At 35.1% G+C, this 12188-nt stretch overlaps 1 protein-coding gene and 1 non-coding gene across 2 annotated transcripts in view; both read left to right on the top strand.

Moving 5' to 3' along the window:
• DNM3 (dynamin 3) overlaps nucleotides 1–12188 on the top strand; it is a 549381-nt gene that overhangs the window by 495997 nt on the left and 41196 nt on the right. The window lies entirely within an intron of this gene.
• Nucleotides 259–361, top strand: LOC111723877. The gene has a single exon (XR_002772323.1). It is a non-coding gene; the product is annotated as a U6 spliceosomal RNA (small nuclear RNA).

Below are 12188 nucleotides of genomic sequence, written 5' to 3'. Positions count from 1 at the left end.
ACAAACAGCTAAGAAAATCCCACAGGCTTTCCCCAATATCAATTTAAACAGGAAATTCAGTCTTAGCCCTATGACAAACCTTTCAATGAAACACTGATTATTAGCAAATTTATCTGATTTGGAAGAAAAGATAAACCTTGTCTCTGTGCTTTTAGGATATCTACAAGCAACTCAAATATTAACTCAAGTTAATATTAAAAGCCAACTGAATGTCTAGAAAACCCACAAGTTAGAAAATCCTTTGTGGGTATTTATCTTGGTAGTATGACTTAGCATACACTAAAATTGGAATGATGTGGGAAGATTAGTATGGCTCCTGCTCAAAGATGTCACACAAATTCAAGGAGCATTCCATATTTTTCTGAATGAGAAATTTAACAAAGAGATACGGGTATATATCATAAAAAAGAATCAAATCTTGGAAGTGAAGAATTCGGTGAATTAAAAAAATGCTATTGAGAGCTTTAAAAATAGACTAGATCAGGTAAGAAGAAAGAATTTTTAAACTTGAAGACATGTCTTTTGGAATAACCCAGTCAGACAAAAAGGCCAAAAGGACGAAAAAGAATAAAGACTATAGGATATATGGAACATTAAGTGAACAAATATCCACAATGTGAGAATTTCAGAAGGAGAAGAGGTGCAAAATGGCATAGAAAAACTGATTTAATGAAATAAAAGGGGAAAATATCCCATCTTGGGAGAAATATTGTCATCCAGATCCAGGAAGTTTGTGAGTCCCCAAATGTATGCAATTCAAAAATGTACTCTCCAAGGCACATTATATTCAAACTGTCAAAAATCAAAGACCAAGACAAATATACACACACACACACACACACAGTTGTTAAATCCTCTTGGTGAATTGACCCCTTTATCATATATAATGACTTGGTCTCTTTTGACAAATTTTGACTCAAAGACTGTTTCATCTGATATAAGTATGACCACTCCTGCTCATTTTTGGTTTTTCTTTTCATGGAAACACATATGAGGTCTGACAATTAAGTTCGTGGACTTACCACACTGTGCTTGCTTACACTGGCAGCACAACAACTCAGTAAAGGCTCATAACCTTCATATGTCAGTGTCTCCTAGTGGTGTTCATGTTGACATGTGGCGTTGTCTTGCTGAGTGGCATTCATTATTGTTGCATGCTTTTGTTTGTCATTGCAAGAATGTTGGAGCTTGAATTAGAGCAAAGAACAAATATTAAATTTATTGTGAAATTTTGTAAGAGTGGAAGTGAAATAAGGGAACATGATGGTTCTAGTTTATGGGGATAATGCCATGAAGAAAATGGTAGTACACAAATGGATTAAATGTTTTTTCTGAGAGGAGAGAAAGCATCACTGATGAAGAGAGGTCAGGGCAGCCAGTAATAAGCAGAACTGATGAAAACATGGCAAAAATTCATTGAATTATACATCAGAATCATTGGCTGACTGTGAGAAACATAGAAGACCAAGTAAAACATTGATAGAGGAATGTTTTGATACAGGAAAATTTTAACTGAAAATCTTGGCCCTTGTATCATGATAATGTGGCAGCTCACACAGCCCTGTCTGGGAGGGAGTTTTTAGCCAGTAAACAAATAACTGTAGTGGAACACCCTTCCTACTCACCTATCTGGCCCTCAGTAACTTTTTTATTTGCCCAAAGATTAAGGAAATAGTGAAAGGAGACATTTTGATGACCTTCAGGACATCAAGAGTAACATGATAATGGCTCTGATGGCTAGTCCAGAAAAAAGTTCCAAAATTGCTTTGAAAGGTAGCCTAGGCACTGGCATCAGTGCACAGCTTCCCAGAGTAACTGTACTGATACTATTCAGCAACAAGGTGTGTAGTGTAGCACTTGTTTCTAAGATGAGCTCACAAACTTAATTTTCATGCCCAACACCAGAGCACCCAGATATATAAATCAAATATTATTAGATCTAAAGGGAGAGTTAGGGAGCTAAACACCCCATTATCAGCACTGGTCAAATCATCCTTGCAGAAAATTTAAACTGTGCTATAAACCAAAGGGACCTAACAGACATTAGCAGAATGTTTCATGCAACAGTTGCAGAATGCATATTCTTCTTCTCATCAGCACGTGGACCATTCTCCAGATAGGCCATGTGTTAGACCACAAAACAAGGGTCAACGAATTTTTAAAATCTGAATTATATCAAGTATCTTTGCTGACCACAGTAGTGTAAAGCTAGAAATGAATAAGAAGAGGAAGTTTGGATACTGTACAACTTAAATGGAAATTAAACAAGACATTCTTGAGCAACCCACTCAAGGGGCAATGAAGAAATTAAGCAGCAAATCAACAAACTTCTTGAAACAAATGAAAATAGAAGCACAATATACCAGCACCAATGAGATACAGCAAAAGCAGTGCTAAAAATAAAAGTTATAGAAATAAATGCCTTCATCAAAACAGTAGAAAGATTTCAAATAAACAACCTAACAGTGAACCTCAAGGAACTAGAAAAACCAGAACAAAGCAAACCCAAAGAAAGAAAGGAGAAGAAGGAAAGAAATAACAAAGATCAGACCAGAAATAAAAATAGAGACTAAAGGCTCGGTGCCTGTAGCTCAAGCAGCTAAGGTGCCTGCCACATACACCAGAGGTGGCAAGTTCGCAGCCTGGGCCTGCCAAACAACAATGACAACTACAACCAAAAAATAGGCAGGCATGTGGTGGGTGCCTGTAATCCCAGCTACTTGAGAGGCTGAGGCAAGAGAATAGCTTAAGCCCAGGAGTTGGAAGTGCTGTGAGCTGTGATGCCACAGCACTTTACCCAGGGCAACAGGTTGAGGCACTGTCTCAAAAAAAAAAAAAAAAAAACAGAGACTAAAAAAATAAAAGATCAACAAAAAGTTTTTAAAAAGGGGCAAACAGAATTGGAAAATCATTAGTTATACTAAGAAAAAAATAGAGAAGACCCAAATAAATAGGAAATAAACCCATACCTGTAAATCCTAGCACTCTGGTAGGCCAAGGCAGGAGGATCACTCGAGCTTGGGAATTTGAACCCAGCCTGATTGAGAGTGAGACCCTGTCTCTAATTAAAAATAGAAAACTTAGCTAAACATTGTGGTGGGTACCTGTAGTCCCAGCTACTTGGGAGGCTGAGGCAGGAGGATCACTTGAACCCAGGATGTTGAGGTTGCTGTGAGCTATGACACCACAGCACTCCAGCTTCCCAAAACAGAGTGAGACTCTGTTTTATTTTGTTTTTGTTTAAAAAGAGACACATTGTGGGTGGCACCTGTGGCTCAAAAAGGTAGGGTGCCAGTCCCATATTCCAGAGGTGGTGGGTTCAAACCCAGCCCCAGCCAAAAAAAAAAAGATACATTGCTCCTGATAGTACAGAATAATAAGGAGACTTACAAACAAATATATTCCAACAAATTTGAGAACCTAAAGGAAATGGATAAATTCCTGGCCTCACACAACCTACCCAGATTGAACCAGGAAGAAACAGAAAACATGAACAGATCAATAATAACTAAAGATATTAAATCAGTAAAAAAATTTCCCAAGAAAAAATGCCCAGGACTGTGAATTCTGACACACTTTCAAAGAACCAACACCCATTTTTCTCAAGCCACTGCAAATAATTGAAGAAGAAGGAATTTTGCCAAACTCATTCCCTGAGGCCATCATTACCATGATACCAAAACCAGATAAGAAGAATGAAAAAAGAAAACAACAGACCAATATCCTCGATGAGCATAGATATAAAAATCCTCAACGGAATACTAGCAAACTCAATCCAACAGCACATTTAAAGGGTTATACACCATGATCGAGGCTGATTTATTTCAGGGACCAATGGGTGGTTCAACATGTGCAAATCAATAAATGTGTTACAACACATCAACAGAATAAAGAACAAAAAGTATATGATCATCTCAATGGGTGCTAAAAAAGTATTTCATAAAATTCAACGTCCCTTCATAATAAAAGCTCTCCAGTAAATCAGCTATGTAAGGAACATAATTCAGCACATTAAAGGCCGTCTGTGCAAACCCACACAGCTAACATCACACGAAATGAGGAAAAGTTGAAACATTTTTTTCTCTCAGATCTAGAACAAGACAATGATGTCCACTTCCACCATCTGATTCAATTCAGTACAACAATAGCCAGAATAATTAGGCAAAAGAAGAAAATGTGGATAATCCGAATTGTGATGTGCTGTAACTGTAACACACACACTGGATTTCAAATACTTGGGACAAAAAAATGCAAAATATCTCAGTGATTTTGATTAGGTGATTATAGGTTGTATTAGCTTGCTAGGGCTGTCATAACAAATTACCATAGGCTGGGTGGCTTAAGCAAGAAGAACGTATGTTTTCCCACAGTTCTAGAAGGTGGAAGTGTGAGATGAAGATGTCAGCAGGGTGGGTCTCATCTAAGGCTTCCTTCCTGGCCTTGTAGGTGTCCACCTTCTCCCTGTGTCTCCATGTGTTCTCCCCTCTGTGTGCACCTATATTTATATTTTCTCTTCTTATAAGGACACCAGTCATATTGGATTAGACACAAATGACTTCATTTTAACTTAATGTTTAACTTAATTACTTCCTTAAACCCCCTATCTCCAAATACAGTCACATTCTGAGGTGATGGGGGTTAGGGTTTCAACGTATGAATGGGGGAGGCACAACTCAGCCCATAACACACGTCAAAATGATAATTTTTGGATATATTTGGTTAACTGAAACATTATTAAAATGAATTCCCACATCTATTTTTCCTTTCTAAATGTGGCCTACCAGAGATACGGCATGTATTAAATTTCTAGAGGATAGCACTGGATTTTATTTCTTTGGGATGCTATCATGACCTCTTAGAAGAGTACGAAAATGTTCTACTTAAAAAAAAAAAAAAGAAAAAAAAAAGAAAACGTTCTACTTGCAAAAAGTTTGTCATTTTCTACTTAATTTCCTGCTTAGTACCCCATTTTATTGAGGTATTGCTAATGAGCATAAGCAGTGACATGATATGAAGAGGATGAAATGGGCACAAGGAAAATTAGATAAGACTTATGTCTGGATCTCGTTGTCTCTATGACCTTAGGCACATCTCTCTCTTTAATAGTTTCTTTCTAAAAATCAAGAGACTAATAATGGCCAACATTTATCGAGTATTTGGGGGTGGTTGAGTTTTTTAAATATTTATTTTTTAATTTCAGAGTATTAGAAGGTATATACATTTTGGTTATATAATTTGCATTTGTATATTTTAAATTGATGTTGTAAGTGTTCCCTTCACCCCAAATATGAGCATTGTACCCATTAGGTGTGTGTTTACCCTGCCCCTCCACCCCTCTCCCAACTACTATATTTCCACTGAGTTGTATTTCCATATGGGCACATAAGTGTTAACCAGCTAGTTCCCATTCAGTTGTAAGTATATGTGATGTTTGTTTTTCCATTCTTGCAATACTTTACTTTGAAGAATGGTCTCCAGTTCCATCCAGTTGTTACAAAAGATACTAGACTGCCATTTTTATGGCTGAGTAGAACTCCATGGTACACATATACCATATTTTATTAATACATTCATGTACTGATGGGCACTTGGATTGTTTCCACATCTTTGCAATCATGAATTGGGCTGCCATAAACATTCAAATGCAGTATGCAAATGTGTTTATTTCCTTTGGGTAAATGCCCAGTAGTGGGATTGCTGGATCAAAACATAGGTCTACTTTTGTTCTTTGAGATCCCTCCGTACTACTTTCTGTAGAGCTACAAAAGTTTTGAGACGGACTGTGTTATGGGCCATTATTCCATTTCCAAGAGACACAAGTTGACGGCATCCTTTCTGACTCAACCATGCAAGTTCCAACTTGCTCATCTTTTCAGTGTTGCCAGTAGAGCTCTCTTCGTTTCTGTCCTCATGGATTTCTTGATTTTTGTGTATCAAAATTTTTGTAATGACCTATGTACTAGTTTGGAGTCCCACCAACAGTAAATGAGTATTCCTTTCTCTCTGCCTTCACGTCAGCATCTGTTGCTTTGAGACTTTTTGACAGGAGCCGTTCTCACCAGAGTTAGGTAAAATCTCATTGTGGTTTTTATTTGCATTTCCTTGATGATTAGAGATGTCAAGCATTTTTTCCTGTGTTTGTTGGCCATCAGACGATCTTCATTTAATACGTTTCTCTTCATATCTTTTGTATCCACTTTTTAATGGGGTTGTCTTATTTTTTTCTTGCTAATTTGCTTGAGCTCTTTCATATTCTAGTTATCAGCCCTTTATCAGATATATTGCAAATATTTTTCCCATTATTTATGTTGTCAGTTTACTCTAGTTAGTAATTATTATATGCCAAGCTCTTTTCTGAATTTCTACTAGTAATTTATTTCATCCACACAACCCTGTAAAGGTAATAGTTATTATAGGTCAGAGTATTTCTCTATTTGACAGAAAACTGAAACACATAGAGGTTAACTTTCCCAAGATTCCAGAGTTAGCAAGTAGCAGAACCAATAGATCTAACTCAATACCACCATCATTTGTCTGTACTTCTCTCTCAAAAGATCTACTGAGATGGTGTGTGTGAAGGCATGTAAAAGATATTAGCTATTAATTATTTTGTCTGCCTTCCTAGAAATAGTTTACCAATAGATAAAGCTACTGGTTTGTTTGTTTTTTTTACCTTTTACTAGCAAATTTATGTTTCTTTCTTAATGTCCTGCTAATTTCAGAGATAAAAGAAGTGAATATATCTGTGGATTTGAAACACTATTGAATCACAAAATCTTTGGCAGGAATTCTCAGAAGCCATCAATTCTAGCCCTGTCCCCACCATCAGACTCACTGATGTTCTATTTTTTTCCAGCTTATCTACGTAATTTGCTTGAATTCATATAGTGAATTGGTGAATAGACATGCACCATTTCTGAATAGTTCTGACTTAAATACTCCTTCCTTTTCTTAGAGTCACAGAATGTTAGGGCTGAAAGGGCTCTAAAGATTGTCCCTATTCTTCTACTCAGATAGATAGTAAAGGATCTGATAGATTTGTTATAATAAACTCATAATTGTTAGTAAGATTGTAGCCTAATTTCTTTTTTTTTTTATGGGACAAATTTTTTTCTTTATTTTATTTATTTATTTTTTTATTAAATCATAGCTGTGTACATTAATACTGTCATGGGGTACAGTGTGCTGTTTTTATATACAATTTGAAATATTTTCATCAAACTGGTTAACATAGCCTTCATGTCATTTTCTTAGTTATTGTGTTAAGACATTTATATTCTACGTTTAGAAAAATTTACATGTACCCTTATAAGATGGACCATAGAAGTGATCCCACCAATCACCCTCCCTCTACCCATCCTCTCCCTTCCTCTCTCCTCCTTCTCGCCTTTCCTCATATTCTTGGGCTATAATTGGGTTATAGCTTTCCTATGAAAGCTATAAATTAGTTTCATAGTAGGACTGAGTACATTGGATACTTTTCTTCCATTCTTAAGATACTTCGCTAAGAAGAATATTTTCCAGCTCCATCCATGTAAACATGAAGGAGGTAAAGTCTTTCTTCTCTAAAGAAAGTCATCTTTCTTTATTGCTGCATAGTATTCCATGGTGTACATATACCACAATTTATTAATCCATTCGTGGGTTGATGGGCACTTGGGCTTCTTCCATGACCTAGCAATTATGAATTGGGCTGCAATAGACATTCTAGTACAAATATCTTTGTTGTAGTGTGATTTTTGGTCTTCTGGATATATATCTAGTAGAGGAATTATAGGATCAAATGGCAGGTCTATTTTTAGTTCTCTAAGTGTTCTCCAGATATCTTTCTAATTTCTTTCTTTGATGTAGAAAACAGTCCAAGGTAAAAGAGTCTGTCTACAAGGGATCCTTTGAATTCTTTCTCTTTAACCCAAGCTTGTAATTATGAATTGTAAACTCACAGGTCACTTACGTCATTTACATTATTTATCGCAAATAATAAAAATGGTTTCCTTCTCTTGAATACTTAATCTATGTCTGACACTATAGTAAGTGCCTTTTCTGAATTATCTCACCAAGTGAGCCCCACCCTATAAAATATATAAGGTGCTAAAATAACCCCTGCTTGTAGGTGCAGAAATTAAGACCTAGAGAAGCAAAGCATCTTCTTAACTTTAACTTCACTAAAATCACAGAGCTAATTAATGACAGAGCCAAGACATAAATATAAGTCTCTTCATTCCATAGTTTATAATCTAATTCACTATACTAAATTTTCCTCAAATGAAAGTGGATTGGTCATTTAGAGTATTCCTACTCAGTCATGGTGGGCTTTTTTTTTTTTAATTTGTATTGGATGAATTCTGAAAATTCTGCAAATGTGTGTTTGATCCAGGGGTTTTCATTGTAGCTTCTTTGATTTGGTAATTCTCTGGAATATTTTGGGGAATATGCTACTCGTAGTAATAGGGAAAGTATAAATAAATTTGGTAAGAGTTCTATTGAGGTGGTAAGAATCATCATCCAGAATTATTTTATTTATTTATTTTGATTCCTTTTTGATTTTAATCAAACATACCACCTTGATATTCTGTGAAGTTATCTCTATATGCTACCTTAAGCCACAAGAATTCAGTTGTAAGCCCTCTAAAATTAGGTATCATGCCCTTTCTATTTTATGCATGTCCCCAGGTATTTTATAAATTATTAAGGAATGTCAATATTTAATTCATTTGGACACCAATGCAAAATGAAATTATGTGATGAGAATTTTTAAGAAAAGTCATTCTATCAAATTTTTCATTTGACTAAGACCTCTTTAATTCAAAAATAATTATATCTAATTTGAAAGTGGTTTGTATTGACTGAAGAAATACAGTTGGCAAAGGGAAAAATCATAGTCTTCACTAATATTTTTAGGAATTACACTTTTTTTTTTTTTTTAATTTGGCCAGGGCTGAGTTTGAACCTGCCACCTCTGACATATGGGGCTGGCACCCTACCCTTTTGAGCTACAGGTGCCACCCAGGAATTACACATTTTTAGCAATATTTGCATCTTCAACCTAAAGTTACCTTCTTACTCTGTATAGAAATATCTAGGTGATCAAAATTATGAATTATAAACTTATTGATTTTTTTTAGTGGTTGAAACCTGGTTTCTGTTCCTAAATTACTTTACAAATCATCTAGAGGAAGAAAGTTTTTAAAAATCCACATTGGCCTTTTCTCTCATACCTCAAGTCATAGTTACAAATCTTACTAGTACAGCCCTCAGGGCAATCTCATATACTAAATATTTTAAAATAATACAGAATTGTCTCAAATAATCATTGCATCTTTTTATAAAATCTACCTTAGAATAGTTTTATTATAAAGGCAACCATGAGTTGCTGCTTTTTAAGCAAGTCATGGTTGCCATAATGTTGACTCTCTTAGTTTTTGCTACTTCGTGAGAAATAGACAAATCTTACAGACAAAGCAAATGCCAGGATTAAGGTGAAGTAAAGACAGTTTTGTTTTCTGTACTTACATCCTCCATATTGTCAAGTTGACAACATACACACAAATACACACACACACACTTTCTCTCTCTCTATATATATATATCTCTCTCTCTCTCCCCCCCACCCCCAATTTCAGGGGAAGAAAAGAGAGACGAAACCAGAAGAAAGTTAACTTCAGATCCAATGGTCGGTACATTAGAAGATAGATCTTTGTCCAATCAATCTTGTTCTCAATATCAGTAATTTTAGTGCCCTCTGTATATTTTTTGTTTACCATCTTCACAATTGTTTTGTTGGGGTTTTTTTGTAAATGTAAAAGTTTAACTAAATTGAGACAACCGTCTTTAAATTTTAGTTTATTTCTTAATTGGACATGAGTATTTACAGTGACAGAAGTCCTAGTTTGGAAGTAGCTCTCCACTGGTAAAGCCATCGGGCCCTGGAATGTCAGAGAACGGTGTACTTATGAATTCCATGTGAAGGGTTGGCTGAAAAAGTTATCTTGAGGCCTTTAGGGGATTCTACAGTTGAATGCAGGTGACAACTTTATCAACTGCAGTGTTTAGTGGATCTCAGGGAAATTTAAAACCCTTGATTATAGCTTTATTTTTTTTAAGTTTCATCAGTTTACCCTTGAACAAAATGATTTTACCCAGAGAGTTTTACTGTTGTGTGTTTTTTCCTAATGCACTGCATTCTTTTTACTTTTGTTTTCTGCTAAGAAGTTTCTGCCCTGAAATTGTACTTAGGCTGAACTTTGAAAGGTTACCCACCTCATAATATAAAAGGAAATAAGACCAACTGCATACCTACGCGGTTATTTTGTTATACAGTTTATCTGTTATGATGTCCCATGCGGTTCTCATAACACTTGGATTTTATAGCCCCTGCTTTCTTTGGAATTTTACTATAGTGCAACTATGCTTATTCATGTAAAGATTCTTAAGTAACTGACAGATTTTGCGTTACAGTATTTATGATTTTCTTCCATACTTTTTGCCCATCTTTTAATCTTTGTAATAAGACCCAGTTTTTTTATTGTGTAGACCTTATACCCTTAGTAATATTCTGATTTGGAAGTGAATGAGATTTAAGAATATCTACTGTATAAACAGTAGAATGGATATAATAATTTAAAATTTCCATATAGTTGTACATTTTTAGGTACTGAAAATAGAATTTGTAAAACATAGATTACTCTTGGGTCATTTTTTTCCCCTAGTCTTCGGGTGTTTTCTTCTTATAAATGAAACTACTGGAATTTCTCTTGTGATTATAATATTTGATTACTTAAATAGGTAAACATTTTGATAAATTGATATTAACAGAATTAGCAGGAGCAAAGGAATCACTCTGAGTCAAAAAGAGCCATCAGCATGACCAACATCATAAAGAATTGTCTTATGTTTACTCTTGTGGGACTGTATTTGGGCATTCTCGTAGCATTTGGGAAAACACATATTTTATCTCAATATTTGTAGATGACTTTTGATGGTGGAGTGCACCAACACCACCCTAACCAGATCCTTGTAGCCTTGTCCAATTACATGTGAATGTTTGGGTGTGGGAGAAGATTCTCAGTGAAGACATTCTCAATAATGTGAGGCTGGAAGGTTCAAAGGTGCATTACCATGGTGTTAGTGGTTCATAACAAAACACTGATTCATGAAGAAAAAGTTAATTGATTTTTTTTTACTCTTTCTTTAAAGTAGTAGAGAATTGCATAATAATAATAATAAATGCTTAAAAGGGGACAAACATCAGTTATCTGGAAAAATCACTTGTGTATATATAAGGATTATTGGCCAATATTCTCTGTTGGTGACAAAGATGAAAACCTCCCCCATTAGCTTTATGGTATTTGTATGCTTATATACTGCTAGGATACTTGGTATTATTCAACTTTTAAAAACTTGAAGTCACCAACCTTATTGAGATAGTTTCAATGGTCCTCAAATAAACCTATGACATAATCAAATGAGAGATATAAGAAAAAGCAAAGATATAAACACAAAACTCATGCAACATAACACATCCCAGTCAAACCAGAGCTTACATGATGGATGCTTCAAGGTCTGGTGAGAACAATTTCTAGTTCAACACTTTCATTCGCTCACCTATTAAGGTAGTAAGGCTCTCAAAGAAAGTACGAAATTAAAATTTTGTAAAAATTTTACAAAAATTAAAACACTGTGCAAAGAATCTCTTAAGAAAGTTATAGTTATTTTTATGAATAACTTCCCATTTACAATGCTAACATTTGTATTGTTTAAATGGAATTGGATTTCTCAAAAGGTGCTTAGAAAAAAAATTGCACTAGGAAGGCCTGTCTATTGTACTTTCCAGATGAAAGCAGGTTCCTACGATATTACTCCCATTTTGTAAACAGCATCACTGAACCTGCACATAAAAGGTTAAATGTTTGCAGACCCTTCTTTTTTGCCTCAAAGATCAGAGACAAATTACTATTTTTATTTTACATTCCCTTGATGAGGATAATGATAAACAGCTGTCACTTCAGTGCCTCGACTGCAAAGAATCCTATTGCAATCCTATAATTTAAACAAAGAAAAAATACATAGTCATACACAGTGTACATACAGGAAAGAGCACGAGAGAGAATTTGGTTAGAACTGGGGTTAGAGAAAAGGGAGTGTTTGCTCTCTGCAATTACTCAGTTAAAAGAAAAATTCCATCTGTG

This window comes from Otolemur garnettii, unplaced genomic scaffold (assembly GCF_000181295.1).
Source record: "Otolemur garnettii isolate 467f Iridium unplaced genomic scaffold, OtoGar3 scaffold00016, whole genome shotgun sequence".
In the NCBI taxonomy this organism is placed as follows: domain Eukaryota; kingdom Metazoa; phylum Chordata; class Mammalia; order Primates; family Galagidae; genus Otolemur; species Otolemur garnettii.
This window is presented reverse-complemented; position numbering and strand designations above follow the sequence as displayed.